This window comes from Atractosteus spatula, unplaced genomic scaffold (assembly GCF_055471065.1).
Source record: "Atractosteus spatula isolate fAtrSpa1 unplaced genomic scaffold, fAtrSpa1.hap1 Scaffold_9, whole genome shotgun sequence".
Classification (NCBI taxonomy): domain Eukaryota; kingdom Metazoa; phylum Chordata; class Actinopteri; order Semionotiformes; family Lepisosteidae; genus Atractosteus; species Atractosteus spatula.
Window position 1 is genome coordinate 371,525 of NW_028296923.1, and position 26,390 is coordinate 397,914.

Sequence of the window (26,390 nt, forward strand, 5' to 3'; positions counted from 1 at the left end):
TCATATATATACAGTATATATATATGTGTTACATGTGTCTCTGCAATAGTATAAATGTGTTATACACTATCAGGGGCTGCTTTTTTGTGCACCTCATCTACAACAAGGGTTTTTTTTTTCATTTATGTTTGTGGACCTTCACCATTTGAGGTAGTGAGTTAGATAAGAAAGTTACAGGTATGGTGAGCAATGACTGACAAAGGCGCGTACTGCATATTCCTTACAGAAGAGTAAGCAATTTGTTCTAAAAAACACCAGCTAAAGTCCAACAGCGTTAGCAATCTTATTACTTAAACACAATTAACATCAATAAACTGTAAGGTGCTGGTACATGGGAGTGGATTTGATCTTCTATTAAACAAAAATACAATTACAGCTCTAAAAAGGTCAACCTAGACTTCTGTAACAGATCTGTTCAGGTCATCGCTGTTCCTCTGACCTTGTGAGTGTTTGGAATTTTAAAACTGTATTTTGCTTGCCTTTCATGTGGTCTGTGTAAAAGTCACTGTGGCGTATGCGGTCCTACACAGCCTTGCTATAGACGTGACGAGCCTCCGCTATGTTGCAATGGAGAACGGGTTCAGTACGGAGCTGCTGGAAAGCTGGTTGCAGAAAAAGCATCATTATCTGCGTCCAGCCGCAAAGCGTCACTCGTGGGTGCTGAAGAATCGATTTCCAAGGCAGCGGGTCCAGGCGATTTAGAGTGTTAAAGGCCCCAGCGAAAACAAAACGGCGCTGGTCCTTTTTCACACACGCACGCGACCAAATGCAAAGAACGCCGTAGTCGGCAGGATTTGAACCTGCGCGGGGAGACCCCAACGGATTTCAAGTCCGTCGCCTTAACCACTCGGCCACGACTACAGCAAGCGCTGCGCCCGCTGCCTTCTTGCTACAGTCGAACAGGGAGTGCGAGGCGGCGGCGGCAACTTTTTTCAAGTTCGCTCTCCGTTTAAGAAACCTTTTACGCCAAAAGTGCAAGCAGACACACACACCTCAGAGTACTTAAGGGTGGCTTCAAGTTGGAATGATAAAGTCTCCCCGTTCGGACATGAAAATAGAACTTTCTTAGACAGAAAGAAATCAACAACGGAGAAATGTGGACGACGATTTCAGTCACTGCACTTTGAATAGCATTTTTACTCGAGTTACAGGAGATGCACGAATGGCCCTTGACCTACGCTCTTACGAATGCCTTGAACATTCAAACAAAACAGCCCTCAAGTCCTGCGGTTTAATATAATGCTGTTACGTGTCGAGGCAGTATTTGACTCCGTCCTACCGTTGAGACACGGGGCCTTTATGGAAACGAACACACGCTACGGATCGTCTCTAATCAGTCCCTACAGTTGGAAGGCTCCTTGAAGCGTGCACCCCCATCATTCATCTTTGCGCATCTGTGAAAGGTATACTCTTGAGCAATGTTTGAGCCAGCTCTAAGGCAACTAGTGCTATTGGACAGACACCTCTGGAAGATCCTAAGAGTCTCTTAACACCACTTCCAGCAGCAAGCTTAATTGTTCGCTGGAGGTCTCCCACCCAGGTACTGACCAGGCAAACAATCACCAGTACATTGAATGTGGAAGTTAATCCTGAAATCCAATTACATATCTCAAGGTAAGACAAATCCATAAGAGCATGTCTTAGTATTACTTCGTTTACATTAGTATGGCACTGAGTTGGAGCTCCTCTTTAAGCTGTGGTTTAGTTTTGCATTCATGTGTTTCTGGAGCAGTTATTTATGGGGGTGGGTGGGTCTTTCACAGAGGCTCAGGACAAATCCCCCGCCTGAAAGTCTACTGTGTGCGTTCAGACAGTCACAGGTCAAGAGCCAGGCAGGAGGACAATGGACAGAAGAGCCAACGAACTAAAAATAAAAGAACGAATATGAAAAAGCCACCATCTTTTTCTTTTTGACATTTTCCGACTTTCATGCAAGCCAGGACAAAGTTGCTCGTAGCTACTTGTGGATTCAAATACTCTATCGAGTGCTTTGATGAGTTTTTGCAATTTGATTGTCGTCCTGTCGTCCTGTTTCTGTTTTTTTTTTTCAATCTAGTGATGGAAAGCATGAGGGAAATGATGGAGCAATCAATAACCGCTCCGGAAAAATGGCCGAAAGAAATGGCCCGTCACTAAGGACATTTGTGAAGCAGAGGAGTGACATCACCACAAAGGCGACATATTCTGCTGATCGTTTTGGTGAATAATGATTGAGGCGCGTTAAGAGAAAGGTAGCTGCGTCAGCATGCGTAGGCTGCAAAGGATCAAGCAAAGGTTTACTCCATGCTGAAAAGAGAAGAAAAGAAGCACCACGTTTCGGCTGTGGAGCCTTCTGCGCCATCTTCTTTAGCGGTGATGATGTTTACATTGGAAAAACTGAGACATGCGTCCCCGGGTGGGCTTGAACCACCAACCTTTCGGTTAACAGCCGAACGCGCTAACCGATTGCGCCACAGAGACTGATGGCCTTTTGTGCTCCCTACATTTGCAGGTTTATGGTCAAGGAAAACAATCACTTGCGCTTCTTGCAGCCGGCGATATTTTTCCACTGACAACCAAGAAATGGATTTCATCTTTCACAAGCTGTATGGATTTCTTCAAAAACAAGTTCTTCCAGAAAGGAAATTAATTCTTGTATTAAACTGAACCAAGCTGTGCATGTTTGTCTGAAATGATACATTCGGCACAACAAGACACAGAGAGAGGCACCGCTGGTATCCAGACCCAGGATCGCCTGCTTTCCAGGCAGGCACTTTAAGCCACTAAGAAACAGCGCCAGCGGAGCACCGCGCTTTTACAGACACTTGGACACATCTGCGTTCGGTGTGCACTTAACCTGCTCTCTGAGCCCCTTGCCTCCGTCCCATTTAATAGCAGAACTGACGCCAAAAGAAATGATGAGAAATGGCATTTATCTGGCACTTTTCATGTCCAAGGAGCTCAATGCCCTTGACACCTCCCCAAGGCGACAGAGCTGGGCATTCTTTGGCGACACCGTTTTTTCTTTTGTTTTATTTCTATACTTATTGATAGAAAAAAAACGATATGTCATGTACTGTAAGGGAAATGTCTCTTTTCATGGGGAAAGCTAGCACCAGCAAATGTTGTGTTTAGAAGTGATTGAACATGACACGTGACCTAATTTACCGGAGCAAAAGCTCACCCAGCAAGCCCTGCTTTACTTCTACAGGAGAGAAGTAGAGTCTGCAAGATGTTCAGCTGTGGAGCTACGTTAACATGCCTCGGCTGCAAAGGAACAAGTAATAGGTTTATTGCATGCTGAAAAGAGAAGAAAGGAAACACAACGTTTCGGCCGTGAGGTCTTCTCACACCTGAAGAAGCCTCACACCTGTAAAAGGCTCCATGGTTTTCTTTCTTCTCTTTTCAACATGGAATACACCTATTGTCTGCAAGATGTGACAATTTCACGGTGTTTTGGAAGTAAACGTTTTTTCTTTGAATTCAAAATCAATCTGAATTTCAGCACGACACATCAACACTTTTTCTGTTTTAAGGAGATGATATTTTAAACCTGTTAAAAATAGTAGGAAACACAAGTTTCTTGCTTTGAAAATTTAGATGGGGAAGTGTACTACTAGTAGCAGTGTAGAGCTCTCTGTGGTGGAGTGCAAGTGCGTGTCACGTGGGCCAGTGGCGTAATGGATAACGCGTCTGACTTCGGATCAGAAGATTGTAGGTTCGAGTCCTGCCTGGCTCGTGAGGCTTTTAAACCTCTCAGGTTCCTCGATAACAGGTTGCCTTCATGTAAATGAACTAGAGAAAAACATTTGCCACAACCAGTAAATTAGCACGCAAGTGCGGGCTAGTTAACACAGTACTGTATGGAGATCATCTCCAGCTCCGAGCTCAATTGCAATGAAAAAACATGCAGAACAGAACTGGAGAGCAGCTGAGTTTGTGCTCAGTAGGGTGGGGAGGACTCAGCATTGCTATTGTTCTAATTAGCATGAACTGCAGGGGATCTGAATCAGAACATGTCAGTTAGTTTGATCATTGCGTCAATATGTAGGCCACGTTAATATAGAATTATTACTTTGTCTGTCTCTTCTTTGTATATAGCTGAATGTCCCTGACAATTTCATGTTAGTTTTTAAGAACGACATTGGTGCTAATATATACATATATAGCATATAAGGAACGCGTAAAAGTTTAGTCCATGCTGAAAAGATAAGAAAACCGCCACAACGTTTCATCTTGGAATAACTCTTTACTTGTTGTTTTGCAGCCTACCCATTCTGACCTAACTCATCCCTTGAAATTCCCTAACAGATAAGGGTACGTAACTGCTCATGCGATGCTCAGTTGCAATTTGTCACAAAACAAACAAGAACAGCAGCTGAGGGTTTGAGTTTGAACATGCACTGTATTAAAGCAGCTTTTATTTCCATTGATAAATGCTAGATATTCCTACAGAGATTCTTCAGGTGAGTAAGTGATTCCTGTTTCTGTTTCATATATATACAGTATATATATATGTGTTACATGTGTCTCTGCAATAGTATAAATGTGTTATACACTATCAGGGGCTGCTTTTTTGTGCACCTCATCTACAACAAGGGTTTTTTTTTTCATTTATGTTTGTGGACCTTCACCATTTGAGGTAGTGAGTTAGATAAGAAAGTTACAGGTATGGTGAGCAATGACTGACAAAGGCGCGTACTGCATATTCCTTACAGAAGAGTAAGCAATTTGTTCTAAAAAACACCAGCTAAAGTCCAACAGCGTTAGCAATCTTATTACTTAAACACAATTAACATCAATAAACTGTAAGGTGCTGGTACATGGGAGTGGATTTGATCTTCTATTAAACAAAAATACAATTACAGCTCTAAAAAGGTCAACCTAGACTTCTGTAACAGATCTGTTCAGGTCATCGCTGTTCCTCTGACCTTGTGAGTGTTTGGAATTTTAAAACTGTATTTTGCTTGCCTTTCATGTGGTCTGTGTAAAAGTCACTGTGGCGTATGCGGTCCTACACAGCCTTGCTATAGACGTGACGAGCCTCCGCTATGTTGCAATGGAGAACGGGTTCAGTACGGAGCTGCTGGAAAGCTGGTTGCAGAAAAAGCATCATTATCTGCGTCCAGCCGCAAAGCGTCACTCGTGGGTGCTGAAGAATCGATTTCCAAGGCAGCGGGTCCAGGCGATTTAGAGTGTTAAAGGCCCCAGCGAAAACAAAACGGCGCTGGTCCTTTTTCACACACGCACGCGACCAAATGCAAAGAACGCCGTAGTCGGCAGGATTTGAACCTGCGCGGGGAGACCCCAACGGATTTCAAGTCCGTCGCCTTAACCACTCGGCCACGACTACAGCAAGCGCTGCGCCCGCTGCCTTCTTGCTACAGTCGAACAGGGAGTGCGAGGCGGCGGCGGCAACTTTTTTCAAGTTCGCTCTCCGTTTAAGAAACCTTTTACGCCAAAAGTGCAAGCAGACACACACACCTCAGAGTACTTAAGGGTGGCTTCAAGTTGGAATGATAAAGTCTCCCCGTTCGGACATGAAAATAGAACTTTCTTAGACAGAAAGAAATCAACAACGGAGAAATGTGGACGACGATTTCAGTCACTGCACTTTGAATAGCATTTTTACTCGAGTTACAGGAGATGCACGAATGGCCCTTGACCTACGCTCTTACGAATGCCTTGAACATTCAAACAAAACAGCCCTCAAGTCCTGCGGTTTAATATAATGCTGTTACGTGTCGAGGCAGTATTTGACTCCGTCCTACCGTTGAGACACGGGGCCTTTATGGAAACGAACACACGCTACGGATCGTCTCTAATCAGTCCCTACAGTTGGAAGGCTCCTTGAAGCGTGCACCCCCATCATTCATCTTTGCGCATCTGTGAAAGGTATACTCTTGAGCAATGTTTGAGCCAGCTCTAAGGCAACTAGTGCTATTGGACAGACACCTCTGGAAGATCCTAAGAGTCTCTTAACACCACTTCCAGCAGCAAGCTTAATTGTTCGCTGGAGGTCTCCCACCCAGGTACTGACCAGGCAAACAATCACCAGTACATTGAATGTGGAAGTTAATCCTGAAATCCAATTACATATCTCAAGGTAAGACAAATCCATAAGAGCATGTCTTAGTATTACTTCGTTTACATTAGTATGGCACTGAGTTGGAGCTCCTCTTTAAGCTGTGGTTTAGTTTTGCATTCATGTGTTTCTAGAGCAGTTATTTATGGGGGTGGGTGGATCTTTCACAGAGGCTCAGGACAAATCCCCCGCCTGAAAGTCTACTGTGTGCGTTCAGACAGTCACAGGTCAAGAGCCAGGCAGGAGGACAATGGACAGAAGAGCCAACGAACTAAAAATAAAAGAACAAATATGAAAAAGCCACCATCTTTTTCTTTTTGACATTTTCCGACTTTCATGCAAGCCAGGACAAAGTTGCTCGTAGCTACTTGTGGATTCAAATACTCTATCGAGTGCTTTGATGAGTTTTTGCAATTTGATTGTCGTCCTGTCGTCCTGTTTCTGTTTTTTTTTTTCAATCTAGTGATGGAAAGCATGAGGGAAATGATGGAGCAATCAATAACCGCTCCGGAAAAATGGCCGAAAGAAATGGCCCGTCACTAAGGACATTTGTGAAGCAGAGGAGTGACATCACCACAAAGGCGACATATTCTGCTGATCGTTTTGGTGAATAATGATTGAGGCGCGTTAAGAGAAAGGTAGCTGCGTCAGCATGCGTAGGCTGCAAAGGATCAAGCAAAGGTTTACTCCATGCTGAAAAGAGAAGAAAAGAAGCACCACGTTTCGGCTGTGGAGCCTTCTGCGCCATCTTCTTTAGCGGTGATGATGTTTACATTGGAAAAACTGAGACATGCGTCCCCGGGTGGGCTTGAACCACCAACCTTTCGGTTAACAGCCGAACGCGCTAACCGATTGCGCCACAGAGACTGATGGCCTTTTGTGCTCCCTACATTTGCAGGTTTATGGTCAAGGAAAACAATCACTTGCGCTTCTTGCAGCCGGCGATATTTTTCCACTGACAACCAAGAAATGGATTTCATCTTTCACAAGCTGTATGGATTTCTTCAAAAACAAGTTCTTCCAGAAAGGAAATTAATTCTTGTATTAAACTGAACCAAGCTGTGCATGTTTGTCTGAAATGATACATTCGGCACAACAAGACACAGAGAGAGGCACCGCTGGTATCCAGACCCAGGATCGCCTGCTTTCCAGGCAGGCACTTTAAGCCACTAGGAAACAGCGCCAGCGGAGCACCGCGCTTTTACAGACACTTGGACACATCTGCGTTCGGTGTGCACTTAACCTGCTCTCTGAGCCCCTTGCCTCCGTCCCATTTAATAGCAGAACTGACGCCAAGAGAAATGATGAGAAATGGCATTTATCTGGCACTTTTCATGTCCAAGGAGCTCAATGCCCTTGACACCTCCCCAAGGCGACAGAGCTGGGCATTCTTTGGCGACACCGTTTTTTCTTTTGTTTTATTTCTATACTTATTGATAGAAAAAAAACGATATGTCATGTACTGTAAGGGAAATGTCTCTTTTCATGGGGAAAGCTAGCACCAGCAAATGTTGTGTTTAGAAGTGATTGAACATGACACGTGACCTAATTTACCGGAGCAAAAGCTCACCCAGCAAGCCCTGCTTTACTTCTACAGGAGAGAAGTAGAGTCTGCAAGATGTTCAGCTGTGGAGCTACGTTAACATGCCTCGGCTGCAAAGGAACAAGTAATAGGTTTATTGCATGCTGAAAAGAGAAGAAAGGAAACACAACGTTTCGGCCGTGAGGTCTTCTCACACCTGAAGAAGCCTCACACCTGTAAAAGGCTCCATGGTTTTCTTTCTTCTCTTTTCAACATGGAATACACCTATTGTCTGCAAGATGTGACAATTTCACGGTGTTTTGGAAGTAAACGTTTTTTCTTTGAATTCAAAATCAATCTGAATTTCAGCACGACACATCAACACTTTTTCTGTTTTAAGGAGATGATATTTTAAACCTGTTAAAAATAGTAGGAAACACAAATTTCTTGCTTTGAAAATTTAGATGGGGAAGTGTACTACTAGTAGCAGTGTAGAGCTCTCTGTGGTGGAGTGCAAGTGCATGTCACGTGGGCCAGTGGCGTAATGGATAACGCGTCTGACTTCGGATCAGAAGATTGTAGGTTCGAGTCCTGCCTGGCTCGTGAGGCTTTTAAACCTCTCAGGTTCCTCGATAACAGGTTGCCTTCATGTAAATGAACTAGAGAAAAACATTTGCCACAACCAGTAAATTAGCACGCAAGTGCGGGCTAGTTAACACAGTACTGTATGGAGATCATCTCCAGCTCCGAGCTCAATTGCAATGAAAAAACATGCAGAACAGAACTGGAGAGCAGCTGAGTTTGTGCTCAGTAGGGTGGGGAGGACTCAGCATTGCTATTGTTCTAATTAGCATGAACTGCAGGGGATCTGAATCAGAACATGTCAGTTAGTTTGATCATTGCGTCAATATGTAGGCCACGTTAATATAGAATTATTACTTTGTCTGTCTCTTCTTTGTATATAGCTGAATGTCCCTGACAATTTCATGTTAGTTTTTAAGAACGACATTGGTGCTAATATATACATATATAGCATATAAGGAACGCGTAAAAGTTTAGTCCATGCTGAAAAGATAAGAAAACCGCCACAACGTTTCATCTTGGAATAACTCTTTACTTGTTGTTTTGCAGCCTACCCATTCTGACCTAACTCATCCCTTGAAATTCCCTAACAGATAAGGGTACGTAACTGCTCATGCGATGCTCAGTTGCAATTTGTCACAAAACAAACAAGAACAGCAGCTGAGGGTTTGAGTTTGAACATGCACTGTATTAAAGCAGCTTTTATTTCCATTGATAAATGCTAGATATTCCTACAGAGATTCTTCAGGTGAGTAAGTGATTCCTGTTTCTGTTTCATATATATACAGTATATATATATGTGTTACATGTGTCTCTGCAATAGTATAAATGTGTTATACACTATCAGGGGCTGCTTTTTTGTGCACCTCATCTACAACAAGGGTTTTTTTTTTCATTTATGTTTGTGGACCTTCACCATTTGAGGTAGTGAGTTAGATAAGAAAGTTACAGGTATGGTGAGCAATGACTGACAAAGGCGCGTACTGCATATTCCTTACAGAAGAGTAAGCAATTTGTTCTAAAAAACACCAGCTAAAGTCCAACAGCGTTAGCAATCTTATTACTTAAACACAATTAACATCAATAAACTGTAAGGTGCTGGTACATGGGAGTGGATTTGATCTTCTATTAAACAAAAATACAATTACAGCTCTAAAAAGGTCAACCTAGACTTCTGTAACAGATCTGTTCAGGTCATCGCTGTTCCTCTGACCTTGTGAGTGTTTGGAATTTTAAAACTGTATTTTGCTTGCCTTTCATGTGGTCTGTGTAAAAGTCACTGTGGCGTATGCGGTCCTACACAGCCTTGCTATAGACGTGACGAGCCTCCGCTATGTTGCAATGGAGAACGGGTTCAGTACGGAGCTGCTGGAAAGCTGGTTGCAGAAAAAGCATCATTATCTGCGTCCAGCCGCAAAGCGTCACTCGTGGGTGCTGAAGAATCGATTTCCAAGGCAGCGGGTCCAGGCGATTTAGAGTGTTAAAGGCCCCAGCGAAAACAAAACGGCACTGGTCCTTTTTCACACACGCACACGACCAAATGCAAAGAACGCCGTAGTCGGCAGGATTTGAACCTGCGCGGGGAGACCCCAACGGATTTCAAGTCAGTCGCCTTAACCACTCGGCCACGACTACAGCAAGCGCTGCGCCCGCTGCCTTCTTGCTACAGTCGAACAGGGAGTGCGAGGCGGCGGCGGCAACTTTTTTCAAGTTCGCTCTCCGTTTAAGAAACCTTTTACGCCAAAAGTGCAAGCAGACACACACACCTCAGAGTACTTAAGGGTGGCTTCAAGTTGGAATGATAAAGTCTCCCCGTTCGGACATGAAAATAGAACTTTCTTAGACAGAAAGAAATCAACAACGGAGAAATGTGGACGACGATTTCAGTCACTGCACTTTGAATAGCATTTTTACTCGAGTTACAGGAGATGCACGAATGGCCCTTGACCTACGCTCTTACGAATGCCTTGAACATTCAAACAAAACAGCCCTCAAGTCCTGCGGTTTAATATAATGCTGTTACGTGTCGAGGCAGTATTTGACTCCGTCCTACCGTTGAGACACGGGGCCTTTATGGAAACGAACACACGCTACGGATCGTCTCTAATCAGTCCCTACAGTTGGAAGGCTCCTTGAAGCGTGCACCCCCATCATTCATCTTTGCGCATCTGTGAAAGGTATACTCTTGAGCAATGTTTGAGCCAGCTCTAAGGCAACTAGTGCTATTGGACAGACACCTCTGGAAGATCCTAAGAGTCTCTTAACACCACTTCCAGCAGCAAGCTTAATTGTTCGCTGGAGGTCTCCCACCCAGGTACTGACCAGGCAAACAATCACCAGTACATTGAATGTGGAAGTTAATCCTGAAATCCAATTACATATCTCAAGGTAAGACAAATCCATAAGAGCATGTCTTAGTATTACTTCGTTTACATTAGTATGGCACTGAGTTGGAGCTCCTCTTTAAGCTGTGGTTTAGTTTTGCATTCATGTGTTTCTAGAGCAGTTATTTATGGGGGTGGGTGGGTCTTTCACAGAGGCTCAGGACAAATCCCCCGCCTGAAAGTCTACTGTGTGCGTTCAGACAGTCACAGGTCAAGAGCCAGGCAGGAGGACAATGGACAGAAGAGCCAACGAACTAAAAATAAAAGAACGAATATGAAAAAGCCACCATCTTTTTCTTTTTGACATTTTCCGACTTTCATGCAAGCCAGGACAAAGTTGCTCGTAGCTACTTGTGGATTCAAATACTCTATCGAGTGCTTTGATGAGTTTTTGCAATTTGATTGTCGTCCTGTCGTCCTGTTTCTGTTTTTTTTTTTCAATCTAGTGATGGAAAGCATGAGGGAAATGATGGAGCAATCAATAACCGCTCCGGAAAAATGGCCGAAAGAAATGGCCCGTCACTAAGGACATTTGTGAAGCAGAGGAGTGACATCACCACAAAGGCGACATATTCTGCTGATCGTTTTGGTGAATAATGATTGAGGCGCGTTAAGAGAAAGGTAGCTGCGTCAGCATGCGTAGGCTGCAAAGGATCAAGCAAAGGTTTACTCCATGCTGAAAAGAGAAGAAAAGAAGCACCACGTTTCGGCTGTGGAGCCTTCTGCGCCATCTTCTTTAGCGGTGATGATGTTTACATTGGAAAAACTGAGACATGCGTCCCCGGGTGGGCTTGAACCACCAATCTTTCGGTTAACAGCCGAACGCGCTAACCGATTGCGCCACAGAGACTGATGGCCTTTTGTGCTCCCTACATTTGCAGGTTTATGGTCAAGGAAAACAATCACTTGCGCTTCTTGCAGCCGGCGATATTTTTCCACTGACAACCAAGAAATGGATTTCATCTTTCACAAGCTGTATGGATTTCTTCAAAAACAAGTTCTTCCAGAAAGGAAATTAATTCTTGTATTAAACTGAACCAAGCTGTGCATGTTTGTCTGAAATGATACATTCGGCACAACAAGACACAGAGAGAGGCACCGCTGGTATCCAGACCCAGGATCGCCTGCTTTCCAGGCAGGCACTTTAAGCCACTAGGAAACAGCGCCAGCGGAGCACCGCGCTTTTACAGACACTTGGACACATCTGCGTTCGGTGTGCACTTAACCTGCTCTCTGAGCCCCTTGCCTCCGTCCCATTTAATAGCAGAACTGACGCCAAGAGAAATGATGAGAAATGGCATTTATCTGGCACTTTTCATGTCCAAGGAGCTCAATGCCCTTGACACCTCCCCAAGGCGACAGAGCTGGGCATTCTTTGGCGACACCGTTTTTTCTTTTGTTTTATTTCTATACTTATTGATAGAAAAAAAACGATATGTCATGTACTGTAAGGGAAATGTCTCTTTTCATGGGGAAAGCTAGCACCAGCAAATGTTGTGTTTAGAAGTGATTGAACATGACACGTGACCTAATTTACCGGAGCAAAAGCTCACCCAGCAAGCCCTGCTTTACTTCTACAGGAGAGAAGTAGAGTCTGCAAGATGTTCAGCTGGGGAGCTACGTTAACATGCCTCGGCTGCAAAGGAACAAGTAATAGGTTTATTGCATGCTGAAAAGAGAAGAAAGGAAACACAACGTTTCGGCCGTGAGGTCTTCTCACACCTGAAGAAGCCTCACACCTGTAAAAGGCTCCATGGTTTTCTTTCTTCTCTTTTCAACATGGAATACACCTATTGTCTGCAAGATGTGACAATTTCACGGTGTTTTGGAAGTAAACGTTTTTTCTTTGAATTCAAAATCAATCTGAATTTCAGCACGACACATCAACACTTTTTCTGTTTTAAGGAGATGATATTTTAAACCTGTTAAAAATAGTAGGAAACACAAGTTTCTTGCTTTGAAAATTTAGATGGGGAAGTGTACTACTAGTAGCAGTGTAGAGCTCTCTGTGGTGGAGTGCAAGTGCATGTCACGTGGGCCAGTGGCGTAATGGATAACGCGTCTGACTTCGGATCAGAAGATTGTAGGTTCGAGTCCTGCCTGGCTCGTGAGGCTTTTAAACCTCTCAGGTTCCTCGATAACAGGTTGCCTTCATGTAAATGAACTAGAGAAAAACATTTGCCACAACCAGTAAATTAGCACGCAAGTGTGGGCTAGTTAACACAGTACTGTATGGAGATCATCTCCAGCTCCGAGCTCAATTGCAATGAAAAAACATGCAGAACAGAACTGGAGAGCAGCTGAGTTTGTGCTCAGTAGGGTGGGGAGGACTCAGCATTGCTATTGTTCTAATTAGCATGAACTGCAGGGGATCTGAATCAGAACATGTCAGTTAGTTTGATCATTGCGTCAATATGTAGGCCACGTTAATATAGAATTATTACTTTGTCTGTCTCTTCTTTGTATATAGCTGAATGTCCCTGACAATTTCATGTTAGTTTTTAAGAACGACATTGGTGCTAATATATACATATATAGCATATAAGGAACGCGTAAAAGTTTAGTCCATGCTGAAAAGATAAGAAAACCGCCACAACGTTTCATCTTGGAATAACTCTTTACTTGTTGTTTTGCAGCCTACCCATTCTGACCTAACTCATCCCTTGAAATTCCCTAACAGATAAGGGTACGTAACTGCTCATGCGATGCTCAGTTGCAATTTGTCACAAAACAAACAAGAACAGCAGCTGAGGGTTTGAGTTTGAACATGCACTGTATTAAAGCAGCTTTTATTTCCATTGATAAATGCTAGATATTCCTACAGAGATTCTTCAGGTGAGTAAGTGATTCCTGTTTCTGTTTCATATATATACAGTATATATATATGTGTTACATGTGTCTCTGCAATAGTATAAATGTGTTATACACTATCAGGGGCTGCTTTTTTGTGCACCTCATCTACAACAAGGGTTTTTTTTTCATTTATGTTTGTGGACCTTCACCATTTGAGGTAGTGAGTTAGATAAGAAAGTTACAGGTATGGTGAGCAATGACTGACAAAGGCGCGTACTGCATATTCCTTACAGAAGAGTAAGCAATTTGTTCTAAAAAACACCAGCTAAAGTCCAACAGCGTTAGCAATCTTATTACTTAAACACAATTAACATCAATAAACTGTAAGGTGCTGGTACATGGGAGTGGATTTGATCTTCTATTAAACAAAAATACAATTACAGCTCTAAAAAGGTCAACCTAGACTTCTGTAACAGATCTGTTAAGGTCATCGCTGTTCCTCTGACCTTGTGAGTGTTTGGAATTTTAAAACTGTATTTTGCTTGCCTTTCATGTGGTCTGTGTAAAAGTCACTGTGGCGTATGCGGTCCTACACAGCCTTGCTATAGACGTGAAGAGCCTCCGCTATGTTGCAATGGAGAACGGGTTCAGTACGGAGCTGCTGGAAAGCTGGTTGCAGAAAAAGCATCATTATCTGCGTCCAGCCGCAAAGCGTCACTCGTGGGTGCTGAAGAATCGATTTCCAAGGCAGCGGGTCCAGGCGATTTAGAGTGTTAAAGGCCCCAGCGAAAACAAAACGGCGCTGGTCCTTTTTCACACACGCGACCAAATGCAAAGAACGCCGTAGTCAGCAGGATGTGAACCTGCGCGGGGAGACCCCAACGGATTTCAAGTCCATCGCCTTAACCACTCGGCTACGACTACAGCAAGCACTGTGCTCGCTGCCTTCTTGCTACAATCGAACAGGGAGTGCGAGGCGGCGGCGGCGGCGGAGGCGGCAACTTTTTTCAAGTTCGCTCTCCGTTTAAGAAACCTTTTACGCCAAAAGTGCAAGCAGACACACACACCTCAGAGTACTTAAGGGTGGCTTCAAGTTGGAATGATAAAGTCTCCCCGTTCGGACATGAAAATAGAACTTTCTTAGACAGAAAGAAATCAACAACGGAGAAATGTGGACGACGATTTCAGTCACTGCACTTTGAATAGCATTTTTACTCGAGTTACAGGAGATGCACGAATGGCCCTTGACCTACGCTCTTACGAATGCCTTGAACATTCAAACAAAACAGCCCTCAAGTCCTGCGGTTTAATATAATGCTGTTACGTGTCGAGGCAGTATTTGACTCCATCCTACTGTTGAGACACGGGGCCTTTATGGAAACGAACACACGCTACGGATCGTCTCTAATCAGTCCCTACAGTTGGAAGGCTCCTTGAAGCGTGCACCCCCATCATTCATCTTTGCGCATCTGTGAAAGGTATACTCTTGAGCAATGTTTGAGCCAGCTCTAAGGCAACTAGTGCTATTGGACAGACACCTCTGGAAGATCCTAAGAGTCTCTTAACACCACTTCCAGCAGCAAGCTTAATTGTTCGCTGGAGGTCTCCCACCCAGGTACTGACTAGGCAAACAATCACCAGTACATTGAATGTGGAAGTTAATCCTGAAATCCAATTACATATCTCAAGGTAAGACAAATCCATAAGAACATGTCTTAGTATTACTTCGTTTACATTAGTATGGCACTGAGTTGGAGCTCCTCTTTAAGCTGTGGTTTAGTTTTGCATTCATGTGTTTCTAGAGCAGTTATTTATGGGGGTGGGTGGGTCTTTCACAGAGGCTCAGGACAAATCCCCCGCCTGAAAGTCTACTGTGTGCGTTCAGACAGTCACAGGTCAAGAGCCAGGCAGGAGGACAATGAACAGAAGAGCCAACGAACTAAAAATAAAAGAACGAATATGAAAAAGCCACCATCTTTTTCTTTTTGACATTTTCCGACTTTCATGCAAGCCAGGACAAAGTTGCTCGTAGCTACTTGTGGATTCAAATACTCTATCGAGTGCTTTGATGAGTTTTTGCAATTTGATTGTCGTCCTGTCAGCCTGTTTCTGTTTTTTTTTTTCAATCTAGTGATGGAAAGCATGAGGGAAATGATGGAGCAATCAATAACCGCTCCGGAAAAATGGCCGAAAGAAATGGCCCGTCACTAAGGACATTTGTGAAGCAGAGGAGTGACATCACCACAAAGGCGACATATTCTGCTGATCGTTTTGGTGAATAATGATTGAGGCGCGTTAAGAGAAAGGTAGCTGCGTCAGCATGCGTAGGCTGCAAAGGATCAAGCAAAGGTTTACTCCATGCTGAAAAGAGAAGAAAAGAAGCACCACGTTTCGGCTGTGGAGCCTTCTGCGCCATCTTCTTTAGCGGTGATGATGTTTACATTGGAAAAACTGAGACATGCGTCCCCGGGTGGGCTTGAACCACCAACCTTTCGGTTAACAGCCGAACGCGCTAACCGATTGCGCCACAGAGACTGACAGCTTTTTATGCTCCCTACATTTGCAGGTTTATGGTCAAGGAAAACAATCACTTGCGCTTCTTGCAGCCGGCGATATTTTTCCATTGACAACCAAGAAATGGATTTCATCTTTCACAAGCTGTATGGATTTCTTCAAAAACAAGTTCTTCCAGAAAGGAAATTAATTCTTGCATTAAACTGAACCAAGCTGTGCATGTTTGTCTGAAATGATACATTCGGCACAACAAGACACAGAGCAAGGCACCGCTGGTATCCAGACCCTGCCTGGAAAGCAGGATCACCTGCTTTCCAGGCAGGCACTTTAAGCCACTAGGAAACAGCGCCAGCGGAGCACCGCGCTTTTACAGACACTTGGACACATCTGCGTTCGGTGTGCACTTAACCTGCTCTCTGAGCCCCTTGCCTCCGTCCCATTTAATAGCAGAACTGACGCCAAGAGAAATGATGAGAAATGGCATTTACAGATGCAGCCATTCAAAATGCGCGGTAAAAACCCGCGGTACAGTAACTTACCCACAAGCCACCGCAGGGCACCGGAGGGCACCGCGGTAAGTGATTGGCTGGCCAAAATGACCGACAGGGGCACTCGTGGTGCATTGGTTGGTAGTGCAAAGATTTAATCATTTAATGTCTTTACTGTGCACATTTTAATCCGCTTAGTTTTGAATATTTATATGGATTTTACCACTAAAGGGAAATTTTAGTAGCTGAGCATAAAAAGAAGAGGAGCATAACGCATCTGAAGGTCATAAACGATATTAATTTAGGAACATAAACATTACTGTATGTATGTAAACTGTACTGTGTATGGCTGGTCTTGGTAGTTTAAAGAAAAAATACACACCAGTCTTCCATTTCTCCCTAAACATTTTAAGCATGAAAGTTTTATGAAACGGTACCCAATATGCGATTCCTGTATAGAATGAATTTTAATTTAAAAAAAATATTTAACACGAACATTAAGCTGTTTACATCTTCCGCCTGAGAACAGTCACCCGTTGCTACCCAATGCAGAAACACAGCCACTAACTAGCAAAGAGAGGACATTAGCTACCCAATATGATAAAGAAATAAATGATTATTTTGTTTATTTCTTTTGCACATTTATTTGAACATTTCCATCGATTGTACAAGCACTTGGAAACTGTCCAATCCCTAGTTCATCAGGCATTTTACCGGTCTGGCGCCGGTCTGTGTCTTCCAGGATATAATGCCAGCGAACTCTTGTTTTTATGTCCACTATAACAGACAATCTCCTTTGCTTTTAACCGAGCGTTTAATAATTCCTAAAATGAAAATGATTCACTTTATTTCCCTCACGGGATCAATAAAAGTATCTATCATCTGTCTAAACTATGGGACAGAATTCTGGGGTCTCCCCATACCAGAGATTATGGTAGGGCTTCAGAATGGTGATTGGCTGACACCATCTGACACCCCTCTGATTGGAGAAAAAAGACGTGCTGGTTTGCTATACATACTGTACCAGGAAGAGGATTTGTTTCTATTCAAAACGTGTATTTTAAAAGTTTAAGAAGTAAAAACCTTACAGCGTACACAGATTTCTAAACTGATCAGGATCGTTATCTTTGTCTTATGCATAATAATGTTCACCGCTCTGTCCAGCAAATTAATAATAAACTATTTTATATAGCGTTTTAAACGAATAAGTAATTAGATTGCTCATAAACCTAATCACTTGCTTTTTCTTTTTATTTAGGCTCAGATTTCAACTATAGATCGTATTATTAATAACCATAATAACAACCAACCAACAAAAACAACCATATAAACATAATACCAACCAAAAACATAGATAACAACCACAATACAAAATCAAATATATCAAACCATTTTACTCTCGCAAAGTCCTCCAATTATCATAATCCCGCCCCTTATGCAAAACCAAACCTTCCTCACATCCCAGTTTATCCTATTTATCATAAACAAAATCCACCTCAATTTTCAACATAAAGCATTACACAAAATCAATACCTCAACACTCCATACTCAACAACGATAATTCACAAACAGCCAGAACATGTAACTACACATTCCCAAACAGACCCAATTTCCATAGCCCCGCCCCTTATGCAAAACCAACATCCCTCCCCTGTTCTCTCCCTCCCCTGGCGGTTGTAATTGTTTTTATTTTCAAATCAATTTTAGCAAAATCATGTATTTTAAAAATCTTAAGATTTTTATATTTATGTCTTCATTTAGTGGTTTCATTAGTGACAAAGGCTAAACTTTATTGGAAAAATGTCTTTTATGTAAACCATGTTTGCTATTAATTCATTCAGGGCTAAAATATGTTCATTGTCTTCTAATGAAAGAAGGGTTCCTTTCGCCGTAGTCGGGTTGAAATTAGAAGCTTGCCACGCCCGGACTGTTACACCAACGCATTAGCATGTTAAAGCGATTTCACTGAGGAGCCTAGCCTTTAACTAGTAAGTACTGTACTTACTGGGTTTTTGAGGGGGGGGGAGGTGTCTTTCGCTGGAAATCTCGCCTCCTACTTTGAAAATACCCGTGAAACCGGTTCAATTCGTCACAGCCAGCACTCCTGCAGAGAGGGGGGTTGTACTTGGAGTGTATACAGTAAACGCGTTATGCTCTTCGTTAATGTCTAAGCCGGAACATATCATTATATCTCATTTTGTATTTCTTAAAAAAAAAATCGTTTTCCCAGCCTAACAGTATTGTTTTTAACCTGTAAAGCGCTTTGAGGAGCCACCTTTAAAGGCGCCATATACAATAAAGTTCATTATTATTACTATTGTAAATTTGCTGGACAGAGAGGTGAACATTATTACACAGAAGACAAAGATAGCAATTTACGTTGCATTGTGTATCGTGCTGCTTTAATACAGTTTTAAATAATTAAAAGTCTAAACAGTATCAGCTTTATTTATGGGTTTTAAATAAAGGTGATTTAAACGCGATTTAAATCAATATAAATGTTTATATTGTAACGCATAGGTGACTATTCATTGTTATTAAAATGACTTAAATTCGATCATGTTGTGATATTTAGAAATATACATTTGTTTGGTGCGAGTGAAGTTTTATTTAATCTCTGAGCCATACTGATTCTTCTGGAAGCCAGTTTCCGCCAGGGAGTAAAAAAAAAAAACACACTATGGTATTCTCTCCAATGCAGTGCAGTTAAAAACATACCTCTGATGCTGCTCCTAAATGAATATCGTTTATGACCATCAGAAGCTTTATGCTCCTTTTCTTTTTTCCAGTGGATTGAACAGGGAGAGGCATTTCATGATGTACTTTTCACTGATGAAACAACAGTGGCTCTGGAACAGTTTTAACCATGTCGTTTTATAAAAAGGGGAGATATGTACACGTTACTGAAGCTAAAAGTTTAGCCTTTGTCACTAATGTAACCACTAAATAAAGACATATAGAAATCCCTACGTTACAGACTGTATATGGCTGGTATTGGTAGTTTAAAGAAAAAATACACACCAGTATTCCACTTTCTCCCTAAACATTTTAAGCATCAGAGTCTTACATGTGGTTATTTCGGAAACGTTTGTACGTGCTCCTTCTGACCATGTTACTGTTTACTGTTACTGACCATATTAAGTTTAAGTGCCTGTGGGCACTTTTCCTGTCCGTGGGGGGTGGACCGTCTTTCATTAGAAGGTTAGTCTGTTCTACTCTGAGAATGTAGAGGGGGTGGAAAGTGCCCGCGGTCATTTAATTAGTATTAAAATTCGCACTGATTCCCTTGCAAAGATACGGACATAGGAATATTCGTGCGTGGTCAAAAAATGGCATAAAAACGACAAAGTGAAGGCTGTGAAAACATTCACAATGTACTTTATACACAAAGCAAATATACCCCCCCCCCCTCAATTCAATTCAAGCTGCTTTATTAGCATGACAGATGGGTACAATCAGTGTTGGGTATTTACTTTGCTTTGAGATGCCACTTTTAAAGGTGATATATAAAATCAAGGCTTTAACTTGCTTTAACTCCGCAAGTCTGAGTTCTTGTGTCTGTCCTATCCGAACCCGAAAGTATTACAATATGTATCTTTATAGCAGGTGGTGTACAGCTTTTTAGTATAGATTACACTTTTCTAAAATGTATTTAAAAAATAAAAACGATTACAATCTAATCTTTCCACGTTTGATCCCAAAATAAATCTAAACGGGGAGAAAGCTATGCTGAAAGTTTATTAAGATACTTAGAAGACAAAGATATCAATTTATGTTGCATTTGTCTGATTGTGAATCAAAAAACACATATATTTAAACCCGCATTTTCGATTTAAATCAAAACATTATTTAAATCAATATAAATGTTTATATTGTAACGCCTAGGTGACTATTCATTGTTATTAAAATGACTTAAATTCGATCATGTTGTGATATTTAGAAATATAAATTTGTTTGGTGCGAGTGAGGTTTTATTTAATCTCTGACTCAGTGATGGCCTGGCATGGTGAGGTGCGCTGGCAGCTATGTGGTGTTACGCAGTGGTGGCCTGACACGGTGAGGTGCCCTGGCAGCTGTATGATGCAGTGGTGGCCTGGCACGGTGAGGTGCGCTTGCAGCTATGTGATGCAGTGGTGGCCTGGCACGGTGAGGTGCGCTGGCAGCTGTGTGATGCAGTGGTGGTCGGGTATGTAGAGGTGCACTGGCAGCTGTGTGTTGTGACGCAGTGGTGGCCTGGCACGGTGAGGTGCGCTGGCAGCTGTGTGATGCAGTGGTGGCCGGGCACGGTGAGGTGCGCTGGCAGGTGGGTGATGCAGTGGTGGCCTGGCACCGTGAGGTGCGCTGGCAGCTGTGTGGTTTGTCACAAAACAAACAAGAACAGCAGCTGAGGGTTTGAGTTTGAACATGCACTGTATTAAAGCAGCTTTTATTTCCATTGATAAATGCTAGATATTCCTACAGAGATTCTTCAGGTGAGTAAGCGATTCCTGTTTCTGTTTCATACAGATGCAGCCATTCAAAGTGCGTGGTACAGATACCGCAGGTATGATGACACGGGATACCGCGGTGCGTGATTGGTTGACCGACAGGGGCACTCGTGGTCCGTTGGTCTGTCGTAGAAAGACTTACTGTAAACGTCTTTACTGTGCCCGTTGTAGATATTGAATTTTACCACTGAAGGGAAATCTTAGTAGCTGAGCATAAAAAGAATAGGAGCATACTGTAACGCGTGTGAAGGCCATAAACGATATTAATTTTGGAACGTAAACATACAGTATATAGCTGGTCTTGGTACTTTAAAGAAAAAAATACACACCGGTATTCCATTTCTCCCTAAACATTGTAAGCTTCGAAGTCTTTAACTAACGTGATACCGGAGTCAACAAGCATACTTTTAGAATTTGATTAAAAGGGAATATAATATGGAATCGCGTATCTCAAGAATTTAATAACGGTATGATTATATCCGTGTACTGCGGCAGGGCTGTGTAGGGCTGTTTCGCCTGCTTGATCATGCAAGCTCTCTTGTAGCCTCCTGGTCTAGGTGCGTGACTACTAACTAGCAGGTTGTGTGTTTGAATCCAGCTGGTGCTGGACTTTCATTTTAACAAACATTTCTTCAAAAAAATAGGTAAGCGATATTATGGACAATCAGTTGACTTTTATATTTCAAAATATCGCAACATGATCGATATTTGCGATATTTTGAACATATCTTCCCTTCTGACAGCGGTTCCTGCTTCTATTGTGTGTGTGTGTGCAACAGTAAATTTTTATAGAGAAATGGAGGCTGGACAGTATGCGTTACAATATAAACATTTATATTGATTTAAATCGTGTTCTGATTTAAATCGCAAACGCGTGTTTAATTATGTGTTTTTAATCATAATCAGGCTAATGCATTTCTACATTTTCTGTATGAACCAGCTTAGAGGTTCATACAGAAAGACAGCTTGTGTTTAAATTGAGTGTAAGGTAATTTATGCTTCTAAAGTCATGGTCAGTATTATTGTACTGTGCTGTACTGTGTCACATTATTTTATAGCGTTTTTATTGCGTTATTAAATCCGGTGGCGCTGTGTTAGTTTCCTGACTCACATTATTTAAACTACCACACTGATCATTCATCTCTAAATAAACTTTATTTTATTTTATAAACTAGTATAGTTTGCTATACTAAATAAACTTTATTTTATATAGCGTTTTAAGCGATTAGGTAATTAGATTGCTCATAAACCTAATCACTTTTTCTACATAAACACAGCGTGATTGCTCTCTGAAAATGCTTTTCCTTTATTTTTAAAGTAGGCTCAGATTTCAACTATAGATCATATTATTATAAACTTTCTTGGAAAAATGTATTTTATGTAAACCATGTTTGCTATTAATTCATTTCGGGCTAAAATATGTTCATTGTCTTCCAATCGAGTTGACATTGGAAGCCTGCCACACCCGCACTGTTAAACCAACGCATTAGCACGTCAAAGCCCATTGAGCCAGTATTGGCTTTAGTATCCCCCCCTTCTCCCCTCAATTCAATTCAAGGTGTTTTATTTGCATGACAGATGGGTACAAGCAGTGTTGGGTATGTATATTGTAACGCTTACAGCAGACAGGCACTGTGTAGGAGCCGATATTAATTTTGGAACTTAAACATACAGTATATGGCTGGTCTCGGTACTTTAAAGAAAACATACACACCAGTATTCCATTTCTCCCTAAACATTTTAAGCATCGAAGTCTTTAACTAACGCCATACCGGAGTCAACAAGCATACTTTTAGAATTTGATTAAAAGGAAATATAATATGGAATCGCGTATCTCCAGAATTTAAAGACCAGACAATCGCAAACTCGTTTTCAATAAAATTATTTTATTCATTCAGCAGTTTGTGAGAGGGACATCCAGCAGGGAGAGACACACACACCGGTTTTCATTGACAACATTGTTTTTTTTTCAATTCCTCTTGTCTAACAGGAATGTTTTGTTTGTGGACAGACTGTTAGACAAGAGGAAAAGACCGCCTCCTCTTACGAAGCATTTCGTTGATCCGATCACGAATTCTTTTCCAGTCGTACGCAGCAAGGGTTGAGAATCTCCGATTCACCATCGTACTAATGGTTTCCCGGAGATTACAAGGCAAGGCACTTTTGCCTCTGGACCCATCGAAATTTACAGACGTGGTCCACCCCCAGTAAATTTCAAAAGTCACAAGATTTCGAAACACGAGGGCGGCGTAGCGGTCGGCTCTTGCTTTCCCGTCTATGCCGATGCACTGCAAGTACAACCCCCCCTCCATCTCCTGGGTGATGGGTAGCAGTTGGACATCTGGGAGAATTATTCGTCCCACTGGCATCTGTGAATTCCGCTGTGCTTCCTGGGGGGAGATAGCCGGCGGGGACAGCATCAACAGAGTCCTGCGCGGTGGTGAACTGAGAGGCCGGGATGGAGTTTTTTAATTTGTTAGACAAATTTCCTCTTGTCTAACAGTCTGTCCACAAACAAAACATTCCTGTTAGACAAGAGGAATTGAAAAAAAAACAATGTTGTCAATGAAAACCGGTGTGTGTGTCTCTCCCTGCTGGATGTCCCTCTCACAAACTGCTGAATGAATAAAATAATTTTATTGAAAACGAGTTTGCGATTGTCTGGTCTTTAAATTCTGGAGATACGCGATTCCATATTATATTCCCTTTTAATCAAATTCTAAAAGTATGCTTGTTGACTCCGGTATCGCGTTAGTTAAAGACTTCGATGCTTAAAATGTTTAGGGAGAAATAATTTAATTTTGAAAGCCACTGAGACATCAGGTACTACTGTTGTATTTATGAAAAAGAAACAAAACAAAAAACATACTAACAACTGTGCCATCCTACTCCTTAGTTAATACATTTTATTATTCATAAACAGTTAACATTGTTAGCAAAATATTTTGAATTATATTTAACCCTATTTTTTCTTTAGTTTTGTATTTAACTTATTATATGATAGTCAGACTTAATGTATATTTGAACAATGAAAATATATTTTTACAAGATTTTACATTAAGCACTTAAAATTAATATGGTTAATAATAGTAAACTGTAACATGCTGTAACAAGATCGGTTAAACTGCGAAGAAAATGCTTTCAGAGAAAATGTTTCAGGTGTGAAGAACATAAATCTCCAATGCAATTTCAACCAAACCTGTTCCCACACACCCTGCCCCCACTACCATTAGAATATACACAAACATTTTAGCGTTTCATTCTGAGCAGAAGACCCTCACACCTGAAGAGTGCTGGCTGTGACGAATTAAACCAGTTTTTCCGGTTTCAATCACAGACCATGTGACATGGGACTCAGTAAACTAACAGCGCCACTGGATTTGATAATACCTAACCAAAATCCGCAATATGGAAACAGAACCTGTGTGATTGTTGATAGATGATGTACTCGTAACATTTTTTCAAGACGAACTACAACATTTAAAAAATGACTTGTATGTACTTGATATCTCTAATCAATCCATGGCTCCCAGCACAAAACGAAAGTAACACGCATACCGTTTCGCGCTAATTATTAGTTGCTCAAAAGTAATTTGACCGTATGAAATGCATAATATAAACCTAGAAACATATACGTGAGCAGTACTTAAGCACTGTAGTATCGGTGTTAAGACATACCTCTCAAATACTGTAAATCAAGTTAAAAATATCTCAAGACCGATTCTGGTCGTAATGAAACCATGTTTCGTGTATGTTTTCTTTTTCATCTTGAAATAACTCATTTCTAAATACCTTTTTCACTGTTAACATCTTGCAGCAACTTTGCGACAAAATATACACTCTGACAGTTCATCCTGCTACCAACATTAAATAAAACAAATCTTTAGATTTCTATATTTATGTCTTTATTTAGTGGTTTCATTAGTGACAAAGGCTAAACTTTCTTGGAAAAATGTATTTTATGTGTTGCAGAAAAAACTGACTTGCTTTAACAAAATATGTTTACAAATCCTTTCACCTGGCATTTTCGTAGTTAGAAATTATGGAACGCTCTGTTAAAAGCAAGGGAGTTTTTATGTCCGTTGCAGTTCTTTTGCAACATGAATATAATTATATCGTTATTAATTTCTTGAGATACGCGATTCCATATTATATTCCCTTTTAATCAAATTCTAAAAGTATGCTTGTTGACTCCGGTATCACGTTAGTTAAAGACTTCGAAGCTTACAATGTTTAGGGAGAAATGGAATACTGGTGTGTATTTTTTTCTTTAAAGTACCGAGACCAGCCATATACTGTATGTTTATGTTAAGATTTCCCTTCAGTGGAAAATTAGATATGAATATTCAATACTTAAACGGGCACAGTTAAGACATTAAATATACATATACATATTGTATACAGTACAGTTTGCATACGGTAATATGCTTATGTTACGTGATTAAAAAATAAATAAATAAATAAAACTGGAAGGTCCAGCACCAGCTGGATTTGAACACACAACCTGCCAGTTGGTAGTCACGCACCTAGACCAGTAGGCTACAAGACAGCCCGCATGAACAAGCAGGCGAAACAGCCCTACACAGCCCTGCCGCAGTACACGGATATAATCATACCGTTATTAATTTCTTGAGATACACGATTCCATATTATATTCCCTTTTAATCAAATTCTAAAAGTATGCTTGTTGACTCCGGTATCACGTTAGTTAAAGACTTCGAAGCTTACAATGTTTAGGGAGAAATGGAATACCGGTGTGTATTTTTCCTTGTGATATTTTAAGCTCTAGTTGAATGATAGGTGTCGCATTTTAAATCATTTTCGTAGCTAGAAATTATGAAACGCCCTGTTAAAAGCAAGGAAGTTTTTATGCCCGTTGAAGTAAAACAAAATGCCTGACAAAGTATGGCTTGGACAGATTCCAAATGCTTGTACAAATGTGCTAAAGAAATTATACTTTGAGTATACAGCTTGTCCAAAGTCATCCATTATTAATACTATTAGTAATATCTTCAGTAAAGGCTTTGATATTTCTGATAAAGGTAGGTTGTGTACTTTTGTCCAACTGAGCAATCTTGCTTTCATAAAATATACCAACATTTTAATGACTGATGATTAACATGCTGTAATACACAGTTCAAAATTAAAGGCTCAAATAATGTACATGAGAGGTTAAGCTCCCCCTGGCGGTTTTACAAGGCAACGCCAGATAGTTAACCACGTGACACCACGTTAACTGCATCATACCGCGTGATACTGTGACACGCCCACCGGGGTATGCCGCGAAATACCTCATGCATTTTGAATGGCTGCATCTGTATATATACAGTATATATATATGTGTTACATGTGTCTCTGCAATAGTATAAATGTGTTATACACTATCAGGGGCTGCTTTTTTGTGCACCTCATCTACAACAAGGGTTTTTTTTTTTCATTTATGTTTGTGGACCTTCACCATTTGAGGTAGTGAGTTAGATAAGAAAGTTACAGGTATGGTGAGCAATGACTGACAAAGGCGCGTACTGCATATTCCTTACAGAAGAGTAAGCAATT

The 26,390-nt window shown here is 41.4% G+C and overlaps 11 non-coding genes across 11 annotated transcripts; 3 read left to right on the forward strand and 8 right to left on the reverse strand.

Moving 5' to 3' along the window:
- Window positions 1-779: 779 nt before the first annotated feature.
- trnas-uga (transfer RNA serine (anticodon UGA)) lies at window positions 780-861 on the reverse strand. The gene has a single exon. It is a non-coding gene; the product is annotated as a tRNA-Ser (tRNA).
- A 1,525-nt stretch (window positions 862-2,386) lies between these two features.
- Window positions 2,387-2,460, reverse strand: trnan-guu (transfer RNA asparagine (anticodon GUU)). The gene has a single exon. It is a non-coding gene; the product is annotated as a tRNA-Asn (tRNA).
- A 1,185-nt stretch (window positions 2,461-3,645) lies between these two features.
- On the forward strand, window positions 3,646-3,718 carry trnar-ucg (transfer RNA arginine (anticodon UCG)). Its single transcript has one exon. It is a non-coding gene; the product is annotated as a tRNA-Arg (tRNA).
- A 1,532-nt stretch (window positions 3,719-5,250) lies between these two features.
- On the reverse strand, window positions 5,251-5,332 carry trnas-uga (transfer RNA serine (anticodon UGA)). Its single transcript has one exon. It is a non-coding gene; the product is annotated as a tRNA-Ser (tRNA).
- Window positions 5,333-6,857: 1,525 nt separating this feature from the next.
- On the reverse strand, window positions 6,858-6,931 carry trnan-guu (transfer RNA asparagine (anticodon GUU)). The gene has a single exon. It is a non-coding gene; the product is annotated as a tRNA-Asn (tRNA).
- Window positions 6,932-8,116: 1,185 nt separating this feature from the next.
- trnar-ucg (transfer RNA arginine (anticodon UCG)) lies at window positions 8,117-8,189 on the forward strand. The gene has a single exon. It is a non-coding gene; the product is annotated as a tRNA-Arg (tRNA).
- A 1,532-nt stretch (window positions 8,190-9,721) lies between these two features.
- On the reverse strand, window positions 9,722-9,803 carry trnas-uga (transfer RNA serine (anticodon UGA)). Its single transcript has one exon. It is a non-coding gene; the product is annotated as a tRNA-Ser (tRNA).
- Window positions 9,804-11,328: 1,525 nt separating this feature from the next.
- Window positions 11,329-11,402, reverse strand: trnan-guu (transfer RNA asparagine (anticodon GUU)). The gene has a single exon. It is a non-coding gene; the product is annotated as a tRNA-Asn (tRNA).
- Window positions 11,403-12,587: 1,185 nt separating this feature from the next.
- Window positions 12,588-12,660, forward strand: trnar-ucg (transfer RNA arginine (anticodon UCG)). The gene has a single exon. It is a non-coding gene; the product is annotated as a tRNA-Arg (tRNA).
- Window positions 12,661-14,187: 1,527 nt separating this feature from the next.
- Window positions 14,188-14,269, reverse strand: trnas-uga (transfer RNA serine (anticodon UGA)). Its single transcript has one exon. It is a non-coding gene; the product is annotated as a tRNA-Ser (tRNA).
- Window positions 14,270-15,806: 1,537 nt separating this feature from the next.
- Window positions 15,807-15,880, reverse strand: trnan-guu (transfer RNA asparagine (anticodon GUU)). The gene has a single exon. It is a non-coding gene; the product is annotated as a tRNA-Asn (tRNA).
- Between the last annotated feature and the right edge of the window lie 10,510 nt (window positions 15,881-26,390).